At 42.9% G+C, this 12,304-nt stretch overlaps 2 protein-coding genes across 4 annotated transcripts in view; one reads left to right on the forward strand and one right to left on the reverse strand.

Moving 5' to 3' along the window:
- The window catches only part of LOC141159456 (uncharacterized), a 511,885-nt gene that overhangs the window by 112,418 nt on the left and 387,163 nt on the right, over positions 1-12,304 (forward strand). The window lies entirely within an intron of this gene.
- EXOC1L (exocyst complex component 1 like) overlaps positions 1-12,304 on the reverse strand; it is a 40,333-nt gene that overhangs the window by 4,154 nt on the left and 23,875 nt on the right. The gene's annotated exons all lie outside the window — the stretch shown is intronic.

The following is a 12,304-nucleotide window of genomic DNA, read 5'->3' on the forward strand; positions in this document are numbered from 1 at the left end:
ACATTCCTCCTGGGACTCTTTGAAGTGGCAATGAAAAAAGGCTTGATTATATATACCGTAGACATCTTTTATCCATAATTGATCTCCTTCTGTTTCAGATGTCAAGATGAAAATCATCTATTACAGTGAACTTTTGTTATAAGACTAATATTATTTATCGGAATGAAATTATGATTACATTTTTTCTCATTATTTTTGCCGTTATCTTGCGTCACTAATTTTGACTTTTAGGTTCCAACTGTATAGAAAATGATTTTTTTTTTATGGTTCAATGGTGATTTTCTTCTTGATATAGAGCTGCTTCTTCATGGAAAATATGTATAATGAAAACTTGAGTGGTTAAGTTCCTATCTTGGGGTGACTCGATCCGATCATCTATCTTCCATTCCTCATGACCAGCTTGTTGCCAAAATTCCTTTGTAGGTTCAGTCTATGTGCCGATGTAGTAATGCAAAGCATCATTATCTTTTTGTGTGTAGAAGGAAGTTGTATGGTTTATTTTACATATCTGGCCAACATATATAATAACAATAATATTATTTAAGTAAGGTTATGTACCTAGGTAATAGGTTCGATCCATTAAATGATATACATGCATGAGCATGGACTCATGAGTACTGAGTAACATAACTAAGCACCATCAGCTGCAGAAGCCTAACAATCTTTTTTGCACTCATAACAAATGAGGTGAATGCCGTGATTCTAGTACATATAGTATCTGACACAATGTTGAATGACCTATCATCAACAAACTTTGCATAAATCAATAGTATAAGCAAATATAAGAAGCTTTATGATATATATTATCAGAGAAATCTGCTTCTTCCTCTTCCGCCTACCTACTGAACTCACCACGCACTACTATGAAAAACAGCTGAAATTGATACTGGTCAAAGCAAGATGGACTGCAAGCACACTGACTACTCTGCCTATTATACTCTATAGAAAAGGGAGGTGGGAGGAGGCGTGAGGAGCACTCATCACAGGGAGAGATCAGACAGACACTGACAGACAAGGAGATCATGCTACAACTTTCAGCAAAACTATTTCATTTCAGTGCTGGATTCACAGCCACACAGTGCAGTACTGCTGTATAATGTCTTCCAAGCTGCTGCTACATCTGTCTTTGTGTTACAAAGAAAGAAGAGCATAAATCAATTTTTGTATGTGTGAGCTGTGTAAAGTATATATCATAGCAACTATTTCCCACCCACTAGGTCAGAGAAAACTATAAATTACACATAGTCTGCAGAGGATAAAACAGGTGAAAAATAGCAGGCTGCAAGTCATATGATGGCCAAAAATAGTGTCAGTCCTCATATAAATACACAGATGACAGCTTATCCTAAAAAGTCAATATTTAGACATCTACACCAGGGTTTTCAAACACGCGGCCCACAGGCCGCATGCATCCCCTGAGGCTCCGTTGTGCGGCCCTCGGGCCCCTGAGACAATCACGTCCAGTGTGTCAGGGGTCCGCCGAGTCAGCGCTTCTTTTCAATTGAAATGTTTTGTGGTGCAAAGGCCATCTCTTTGCGCCACAATACCAATACCAGCCACTAGCCAATCAGAGTTTTTTTGTGTAGGTAAAGAGCAGCAGAATGGGGTACATTGTTACAATAAGGGGACAAGGATGGGGACATTTCTATAAGATGGGACCAGGATGAAGTCATTACTATAAGATGGGACCAGGATGGGGACATTACTACAAGATGGGACCAGGATGAAGTCATTACTATAAGATGTTACCCGGATGGGGACATTACTACAAGATGGGACCAGGATTAGGACATTACCATTTTATAGTAATGTCCTAATCCTAATGGGACCAGAATGGGGACATTACTACAGGACAGGGGACATTATTACCGGATTGGGGACATCATTACAGGGTAGGTAACTATTATTACAGGACAGTGGACATTATTACAGGATTGGGGACCATTATTACAGGATAGGGGACAATTATTACAGGACAAGGGACTTTATTACAGGGTAACGGAAATTATTACTGGGTGAGGAACATTATTGCAAGACAGGGGACATTATTACAGGGTGAGAGACATTATTACAAGACAGGGGACATTATTAAAGGCTTGGGGATATTGCAAGATTGAGTAAATTACTACAGGATTGGAGACATTATTACAGGACAGGGGACATTATAACATGATTGGAAACAATTACAGGATGGGGGCCAGAATTACTATATGGGGCTATTTGTAAAATTATATTACTGAAAAAATAATGGAATAATATTTGGGCACTAAAAATTCAGTTTTATGTAAAAATTCAAGTAAAAGAGAAGACCTGTACCATAACCCATATGATAAGCACCATTAAAGAGAATAAAAAACACACAAAAAAAAAAAGATGATGACTAAAAAGTCATATAGAAAAATAATGATATCAATGAAAACATAATCTTCTCCCAGGGCCCCCATCAGGGCATTACTGCCCTTACTGACGTACGAGGTCCCCGTTCTTCTTCTCACTGGGCCCCAGCAGCAAGATTCTTCCATCCAAGACTCTGCGTCCAAGGATGCACATTCACTTTAAATCTATCTATATTAGTTAACAGTCACTGTCATGCGCCAGCAACTGTGCTTCGGATGATGGGAGAGCCCAGCACCGCTGGAGCACGACAAGGTAAGGAAAAACTTTTTTTTTTTTTTTTAAAGCCGCACTATGGGGGCAGGATGGAGAGACATTGGGGGCAGGATGGGAACATGGGGCAGAATGGAAACATGGGGCAGAATGGAGAGACATGGAGTAGGATGGAGACATTGGGGGCAGAATGGAGAGACATGGGGCAGGATGGAGATATTGGGGGCAGGATGGAGACATTAAGGGCAGAATGGAAACATGGGGGCACAATGGAGACAAATGGGGGCACAATGGAGACAAATGTGGGTAGGACGGAGACAAATGGGGGCAGGATGGAGACAAATGGAGACATTGAGGGCAGAATGGAAACATGGGGGCAGAATGGAGACAAATGGAGCAGGATGGAGACATGGGACCAGGATGTGGAACATTATTACTGTAGGGGCTAATTATGGAGACATTGGGGCAGAATGGAGACATTGGGGCAGGATGTGGGATATTACTGTAGGGGCTAACTATGGATATTATTACTGTTGTGATGTGTTTTATTTTTGAGGATACTGTTTTCAGTGTGGGGGGTTCCTATTACTGTGCAGGGTGACACTGTCGCTTTTTTTCTTCATCTTTTGCAGTGTAGAAGTTGAGAAAAAATTAGCGGAATGTGCTCAGCAAGTGGTGCTCTAGATAACTGTGTTATTTTATGCAGAGACGAGTCCTGGCTGTAAGAAGTGATGGCAGTTTGTGCTGGATTAAGAGGAAAAACGAAGATGAAGGACTTCAAATAGAGACGTCACCGGTGAGTCAATGTGTTATCTGTACATTGACACTATACACTGTATACTATGTACAGAGCTCCTGTGTATAATGGCACTTATGGTAATATTAGCATTGTTTTTTTTTTGCTAATTATCAGTATTTTAGTATTCAGTAAATATGTGATGGTAATATGTGGTCTGGTCATGGTGTGGCGGTATTTGTACCTTGTATGTGGTAGTATTCTGTCATTATGTGGTGGTAATATGTGGTCTCGTCATGGTGTAACAGTATTTCTCCCTTGTATGTGGCATTATTCGGTCACTATGTGGTGGTAATATGTGATCTGGTCATGGTGTGGCGGTATTTGTTCCTTGTATGTGGTATTATTCGGTCACTATGTGGTGGTAATATGTGGTCTGGTCATGGTGTGGCGGTATTTTTTCCTTGTATGTGGTATTATTCGGTCACTGTGTGGTGGTAATATGTGGTCTGGTCATGGTGTGATGGTATTTGTTCCTTGTATGTGATATTATTGGTCATTTTAAAAAATGCATGTGACACATTCCCTTAAATAAATAAAAATATACCTAAAAAAAGAGTATTGGGTATTATAAGAAATGTTTAATAGGTTAGAGTAGAGTAGGGCTCGGCCAGAAGAGTGTCCATGTCTTGGTGGCAGTTTAAAACATATTTTGGCCAAAACAAAAGCTGATGGCTACAGTTGAAACTAGAAGTTTACATACACTATATAAAAAGACATATATGCATGTTTTCTCAATATCTGACATGAAATCAGAATAAACCTTTCCCTCTTTAGGTCAATTAGGATTACTGTAATTTCTAATATTTGCCAAATGCCAGAATAATGAGAGAGAGAGAATGTTTTTATTACTTACTGCAAAGTCAAAAGTTTACATACACTAAGATTACTATGCCTTTAAACAATTCTGGACTGCCCATATGATGAGGTCATGTGTTTGGAAGCTTCTGACAGTTTTTTTTGGCAACATCAGAGTTAATTAGAGACACACCTGTGGATGTATTTTAATACACACCTGAAATACACTGCTTCTTTGTGCAGCATCGTGGGAAAGTCTAAAGAAATCAGCCAAGATATCAGGAAGAGAATTGTGGACTTGCACAAGTCTGGCTCATCCTTGGGTACAATTTCAAGATACCTGAAGGTGCTTCGTTCATCTGTACAAACAGTTATAAGCAAGTACAAACAAGATGGGAATGTCCAGCCATCATACCGCTCAGAGATGAACGTGCTTTGGTCCGACATGTGCATATCACCCAAGGACAAAAGCAAAAAGACCTTGTGAAGACAATGGCGGAAGCTGGTAAGATTGTGTCAATATCCACAGTGAAACGAGTACTGTATCAACATGGGCTGAAAGGCCACTCTGCCAGGAAGAAGCCATTACTCCAAAAGAAACATAAAAAAGCCAGATTAATGTTTGCAAATGCACACAGGAACAAAGACCTTAATTTTTGGAGATATGTCCCGTGGTCTGATGAAACTAAAATTGAACTTTTTGGGCATAATGACCATCATTACGTTTGGAGGAAAAAGGGAGACGCTTGGAAGCCTAAGAACACCATTCCAACTGTGAAACACGGGGGTGGGAGCATCATGTTGTGGGGTTGTTTTGCTGCAGGAGGAACTTGTGCACTTCACAAAATTGATTTTTATTATGGCAAGAGGAAGCCAATAAGGTACAATTTCTTGATAAACTTTTCCTATAGGGTGTGATAGTTACAGTGTGATCAGTCAGAGTCAAGGTCAAAATCTATGCATATATGATATATTGCAGACACATAAGTCCACCTCTATAAACAATATTAATATATGCCAACTGCTACTAACAACGAAGAAAAACCATCCTTTAGACACGGATCAAACCCTCACTGGGGTGTGAAGTGGAGGATACACAACTTCTATATTCACATGGAGACCATTGTGTTAATCTACTTATTATCCATTACACTGATTGATCCATGTGTTTTCTTTGTTGTTATTAGTAGTTGTTATTTCATTGTGTTGAGTATTTTTATGTATCAGATCACATAGAACCAATATCATGAATAGGGATCAAGAAATAGCTAACAGCGAATGCCCTAAAATTTAACTTTTAATAATGCGAATAAAAATACTCAAATAGAACGTGATCAATATACATGAACAAATAAGGTGCAAAAGATGCTAAAGTGACGTAATGGAAATGCTACTTATAGGTATAGTCCTATTGGATGACAGCCAATACACTATAAACCAGAAGGTAGATACCATATATATATATATATATATATATATATATATATATGTGGCGCCCCTGAGGGTTCGGTCGCCACAGAGGTACTGCACCTCACCCAGAGGTGCTGTGCCTCCCTTCATTCAGGTAAGGAGGGAGTGCTGCACGGAACCCCAACACCTACATCCAACACTACACTACCCCAGGCCAGCAGGAGGGGCAAGACGCAATGTAGTTTTCTGCTGAGCCCTGACCCTGGCTGGGGCGGGGGGAACCCAATTTAGGGGGAACCAGTAGTGGGTGTAGGTGGAGGAAGTAGTTCATGGGAGCACTCATACAGTAAAGATATAAAAAGAAGCCATCTTAGAATAGTGCAGTTCAGTCAGTGAGAGGAGAGAGTAAAGTCAGTCAGGGAGCAGAGTCTCAGTCAGAGTTCTGCTCCCCAAGCGGGGCCTAGCCTCAGAGGCCCAGGAGGGGAGCAGGGAGGAAGCTCCATTCTAAAGAAGGGATCCTAGGGGAGTACGGCGAGTGCACGCGGCACCTGTACACCCCGAACCTGCCAAGTGTCAGGAGGATCTAGGCCGCAAGAAGGGGACCGGCCCCTGGCCCAGTCGTGCAGCTTCAAGCCTCGGCTGGAAAAAACGGAGGCTTCTGGCTTCTATAGCCATTAGTCGAACTCCCACTCCAATCCAAGTAAGGTCAAGCAGGTCTGTGCAACTCCGACGGACAGGGGGGACCTCAGAGCACCCGAACAGGATTCACAGTGGGAAGCGCAGGGCAGGAGGGAGTAAGACCCAGCGTGAAGTTGGTCTAGAGAGGCACACAAGAAAGTGGGGGTTCTGCCAGGTACGCCCGAGCTGCCTGACTAAGGACTGAACCCCTGCCCGGTGAATGCAGTGCGACGCGGGAGGCTTGCACCTATAAAGTGCACCCGTGGACTGTCTAAGAACTATGAGTAAATCTTGGATGACTGCACTGTACTGCCTCTGTCCCTTTCTTTCGCTGGCGCCATTTCCCTCCCTGCACTACAACGCCCAGCGCACCTCCATTTTTCTACACTGCCCTGAGGCCTGCTCCACCTGTGGGGAGCCGTTCCATCTCAAGCTGCCCTAACATCTGCCTCAGAGGACTGCTGCAGCGCTGGTGATCCTCACCAGACACCACAGGTGGCGTCACGAATAATCCCAAAATCCCCATATAACATAAGTCCCCCTTTTGAGTGACCGCCCTGGGCCACGGACCGGGCCAGCCACCGTGATATCCCCTGCAAGCAGCCACAAGGCCTGGCTGCCGAGTGCCCTACGGCCCTGGGGGCGCGTCATATACACTGCTCAAAAAAATAAAGGGAACAGTGAAATAACACATCCTAGATTTGAATGAATGAAATATTCTCATTGAATACTTTGTTCTGTACAAAGTTGAATGTGCTGACAACAAAATCACACAAAAATCATCAATGGAAATAAAATGTATTAACCAATGGAGGCCTGGATTTGGAGTCACCCCCAAAATTAAAGTGGAAAAACACACTGCAGGCTGATCCAACTTTGATGTAATGTCCTTAAAACAAGTCAAAATGAGGCTCAGTATTGTGTGTGGCCTCCATGTGCCTGTATCCCTACAACGCCTGGGCATGCTCCTGATGAGGTTGCGGATGGTCTCCTGCGGGATCTCCTCCCAGACCTGGACTAAAGCATCCGCCAACTCCTGGACAGTCTGTGGTGCAACGTGACGTTGCTGGATTGAGCGAGACATGATGTCCCAGATGTGCTCAATCAGATTCAGGTCTGGGGAACGGGCGGGCCAGTCCATAGCTTCAATGCCTTCATCTTGCAGGAACTGCTGACACACTCCAGCCACATGAGGTCTGGCATTGTCCTGCATTAGGAGGAACCCTTGGCCAACCGCACCAGCATATGGTCTCACAAGGGGTCTGAGGATCTCATCTCGGTACCTAATGGCAGTCAGGCTACCTCTGGCGGGCACATGGAGGGCTGTGCAACCCTCTAAAGAAATGCCACCCCACACCATTACTGACCCATTGCCAAACCGGTCTTGCTGAAGGATGTTGCAGGCAGCAGATCGCTCTCCACGGCATCTCCAAACTCTGTCACGTCTGTCACATGTGCTCAGTGTGAACCTGCTTTCATCTCTGAAGAGCACAGGGCGCCAATGGCGACTTTGCCAATCCTGGTGTTCTGTGGCAAATGCCAAGCGTCCTGTACGGTGTTGGGCTGTGAGCACAACCCCCATCTGTGGACGTCGGGCACTCATACCACCCTCATGGAGTCGGTTTCTAACTGTTTGTGCAGACACATGCACATTTGTGGCCTGCTGGAGGTCATTTTGCAGGGCTCTGGCAATGCTCCTCCTGTTCCTCCTTGCACAAAGGCGGAGGTAGCAATGCTACTGCTGGGTTGTTGCCTTCCTACGGTCCCCTCCACGTCTCCTGGTGTACTGGCCTGTCTCCTGGTAGCGCCTCCACACTACGCTGACAGACACAGCAAACCTTCTTGCCACAGCTTGCATTGATGTGCCATCCTGGATGAGCTGCACTACCTGAGCAACTTCTGTGGGTTGTAGAGTCCGTCTCATGCTACCTAGAGTGTGAAAGCACAACCAACATTCAAAAGTGACCAAAACATCAGCCAGAAAGCATTGGTACTGAAATGTGGCCTGTGGTCCCCACCTGCAGAACCACTCCATTATTGAGGGTGTCTTGATAATTGCCAATAATTTCCATCTATTGTCTATTCCATTTGCACAACAGCATGTGAAATTGATTGTCAATCAGTGTTGCTTCCTAAGTGGACAGTTTGATTTCACAGAAGTTTGATTTACTTGGGGTTATATTCTGTTGTTTAAGTGTTCCCTTTATTTTTTTGAGCAGTGTATATGGCGCCTATAGCTCTATGTTCAGAGCTAAAAGTAATGTCAAAGGGGCACTTTAGCATAAGTATGAACAAACAGCAAGACAAATAAATCGCATAGAGTGTAGTTCACACTTTATGAAGTCTGCGTGCACACTACAGCGACTTGGTAAGATGTTATACCACATATGATGTGCACTTATATACCACACACTTCCCATATGTATAGGAGGCCCCCCATCACGCATGTTCGTCCAACCAGATAAATAAATGTTGTCCAATGTGGGTCAGATCTCCAATAAAGCCAAGATTAACAGACTCTACACTCAGTGCATGATAAAGTATAATCACATAGTAACCCTTGTGTTGAGGAGCACGAGTGCGTGGTCCAAAAATATTAGGTTAGTACTGATAGACGTTTCATTCTTAAACCAGAATGTTATGTATTGAACTATTCCAATAAGTAGCATTTGCATTACGTCACTTTAGCATCTTTTGCACCTTATTTATTCATGTATATTGAGCATGTTCTATTTGAGTATTTTTAATCGCATTATTAAAAGGTAAATTTTAGGGCATTCGCTGTTAGCTGTATTTTTATGTATCCCTCTGATTGTAGATGTTAATTAGAGATGAGCGTTGTTCTACTCGAACTGTTCGCCAATCTCAAATTCGAGCTGTTTTGGTCGGTGTTCGAGCCGGTCGGCGAACACGAACAATTTGAGAAAAATTCGGCTGTTCGAGGTTATGTTCGATAACTGTTCGTGCACCAAAATCATAACTGGATTTTTTCTCAGTAATGATGAAAATTAATGTTAATACGCAGTTTGAGTGTACAGCGGGGCGGGGGGAGGGGCAGGGGATGGATCTCTGCAGGAACAATGAAGATCTCCATTTTTTTTTCTCTTTCCCGCATTTGCAGTGGGGAGGTGCAATCTGTCAGCCTATCAGCAGCGCACACACGGAGCGAAGTGCTTTTTTTCACACAAGCAAGGGCATGTGTGATTGGCAGTGTATGTCACATGTCCTTGCCCTATAAGACCAAGCCATTTTCCCCGTCGCCACCATTTTCTCACTGCTGCAGCTGCGTGTTAGACGGCACCGCTGTTGCTGTGTGCGCTATACCTTGTTAATTTCAAGCCAATTTTCGCACAAATATACAGATAGCTTGGGAGTAGGGAATAGTTGTGATTGCAGTCCTTTTAAGGACTAGGTTACAGCATTTCCTACGACTTTTATCAGGCAGGTCTGTGCTCTTAAATAGATAGATTGTGGGAGTAAAGACTAATTGTAATTGGAGTCCTTTTCAGGACTAGGTTACATCAGTTCCTATCAGTTTTTGCCAGGCAGGTCTGTGCCAGTGCTGTGCAAGTTTTTTTCACAGCATTTGGCTGAATCTAGCAAAGCTAATCCTTTTTGGCCTATTGCAGAGTATGTTAGTCAGTGGAGTAGCCTATCTGTGTTGCAAGATATACCACCTGTGTATAGAATACCAATTTTTTTACTGCACCTAGTGAAGTAAAATCTTTTGGGCATAGCATCATTCTATTAGTCCATGTATACTGACCTCCATCAGGTTGCAAACTGAATATAATTTTTTTCTGCATCTAGCTCTGAAAAAATATTTGGGCTTCTAGCAGTGTGTGGGACTTGGTCTATTAGTCCATCTATATTGACCTCCATCAGGTTGCAAATTAAAAATAATTTTTTTCTTCATTTAGCTCTGAAAAAATATTTGGGCTTCTAGCAGTGTGTGGGACTTGTTCTATTAGTCCTTCTATACTGACCTCCAGCAGGTTGCAAATTAAAAATAATTTTTTTCTTCATTTAGCTCTGAAAAAATATTTGGGCTTCTAGCAGTGTGTGGGACTTGTTCTATTAGTCCTTCTATACTGACCTCCAGCAGGTTGCAAATTGAATATAATTTTTTTCTGCATCTAGCTCTGAAAAAATATTTGGGCTTCTAGCAGTGTGTGGGACTTGGTCTATTAGTCCATCTATACTGACCTCCATCAGGTTGCAAATTAAAAATAATTTTTTTCTTCATTTAGCTCTGAAAAAATATTTGGGCTTCTAGCAGTGTGTGGGACTTGTTCTATTAGTCCTTCTATACTGACCTCCAGCAGGTTGCAAATTGAATATAATTTTTTTCTGCATCTAGCTCTGAAAAAATATTTGGCCTTCTAGCAGTGTGTGGGACTTGGTCTATTAGTCCATCTATACTGACCTCCATCAGGTTGCAAATTAAAAATAATTTTTTTCTGCATCTAGCTCTGAAAAAATATTTGGGCTTCTAGCAGTGTGTGGGACTTGGTCTATTAGTCCATCTATACTGACCTCCATCAGGTTGCAAATTAAAAATAATTTTTTTCTTCATTTATCTCTGAAAAAATATTTGGGCTTCTAGCAGCGTGTGGGACTTGTTCTATTAGTCCATCTATACTGACCTCCATCAGGTTGCAAATTAAAAATAATTTTTTTCTGCATCTAGCTCTGAAAAAATATTTGGGCTTCTAGCAGTGTGTGGGACTTGGTCTATTAGTCCATCTATACTGACCTCCATCAGGTTGCAAATTAAAAATAATTTTTTTCTTCATTTATCTCTGAAAAAATATTTGGGCTTCTAGCAGCGTGTGGGACTTGTTCTATTAGTCCATCTATACTGACCTCCATCAGGTTGCAAATTAAAAATAATTTTTTTCTGCATCTAACCCAGCCAATAGTTTTGGCCTAATACCACAGTTTGGCCACTCAGCTCTGCTCGGTTACCATCCATTGTTTTTTTGTGCAAACAACTCCAGAGTTGTGAATTAGTTAACCACCAAAATGAGTGGAAAAAGGCCTGCTGCTGGTGGAAAGGGGAATAGGCGTGTTGGGAAGGGGAAAAAAGGTTGTGTCCGTGGGGTAGGTGAAGAAGAAAGACCATCTTCCAGCCAAACTAAAATGTCTACTTCTTTTAGCGGACAATGTGATAAGATCCCTTTCTTACGGCCACGCCAATCGCTACAAATTCCAGATGAGGCACAAAAACAGCAGGTGCTTCAACGGATATCAAGTGCTCCTTTAAGTGGGCTCTCCTCCACATCAACTTCAACATCACAAATACTCCAGTCCTCAAAGGTGTCACCCAAATCGCACTTGCTTCCTCACAGCTCCCAAATCTCCAGCTGCCCGTCTGAGTATGAGGTAGAACAGATGGTTGAGTCTGCAGAGCTGTTTACTCATACTATAGCCTGGGAATCAGAGGTCGACTCCAGCGCTTCTGTGAATCCAGACGAGGAAATGATCTGCACTGATGCCCAGAATCTTTATGAGTCGGATCCAGGACCAGACGCAGAAGGTTCTGACCATAATGTAGACCCTCATTCCCAAACTGTAACTCCTGTTGGTGGAGACAATGAGGAAGACGATGATAAGACTCAAATACCTGATTGGAGCGACAACTTTAGTTTTTTGTCAGGGCAGGAACAGGTTGGCTCTGAGGACGACGGGTGTGATAACGCACAGGGTGATGATGATGAGGTCGGAGATCCCACTTACTGTCAACCCACAGTCAGCCAAGAGATGAGGTCAGCAGAGGAGGTGGAGGAAGATGCTAGTGACGACGAGGTCAGGTTGCGCCTTCCTGGACAGAGACGTAGTACTGGAAGCACGTCAACAACTGCATCCTCAAACACAACTCTGCCTCTCACCACAAGTCGTGGTGGCTCTTCAGGTCGCATGGGTGCTAAGCCTTGCATAGCCTGGGCATTTTTTCAGATCGATAAAGATGACCCAACTCGTGTTATCTGTAACATTTGTCAGCAAAAGCTAAGT

The sequence above is a fragment of the Phyllobates terribilis genome, unplaced genomic scaffold, assembly GCF_046119375.1.
Source record: "Phyllobates terribilis strain yellow unplaced genomic scaffold, ASM4611937v1 Scaffold_1__5_contigs__length_1240528914, whole genome shotgun sequence".
Lineage (NCBI taxonomy): Eukaryota > Metazoa > Chordata > Amphibia > Anura > Dendrobatidae > Phyllobates > Phyllobates terribilis.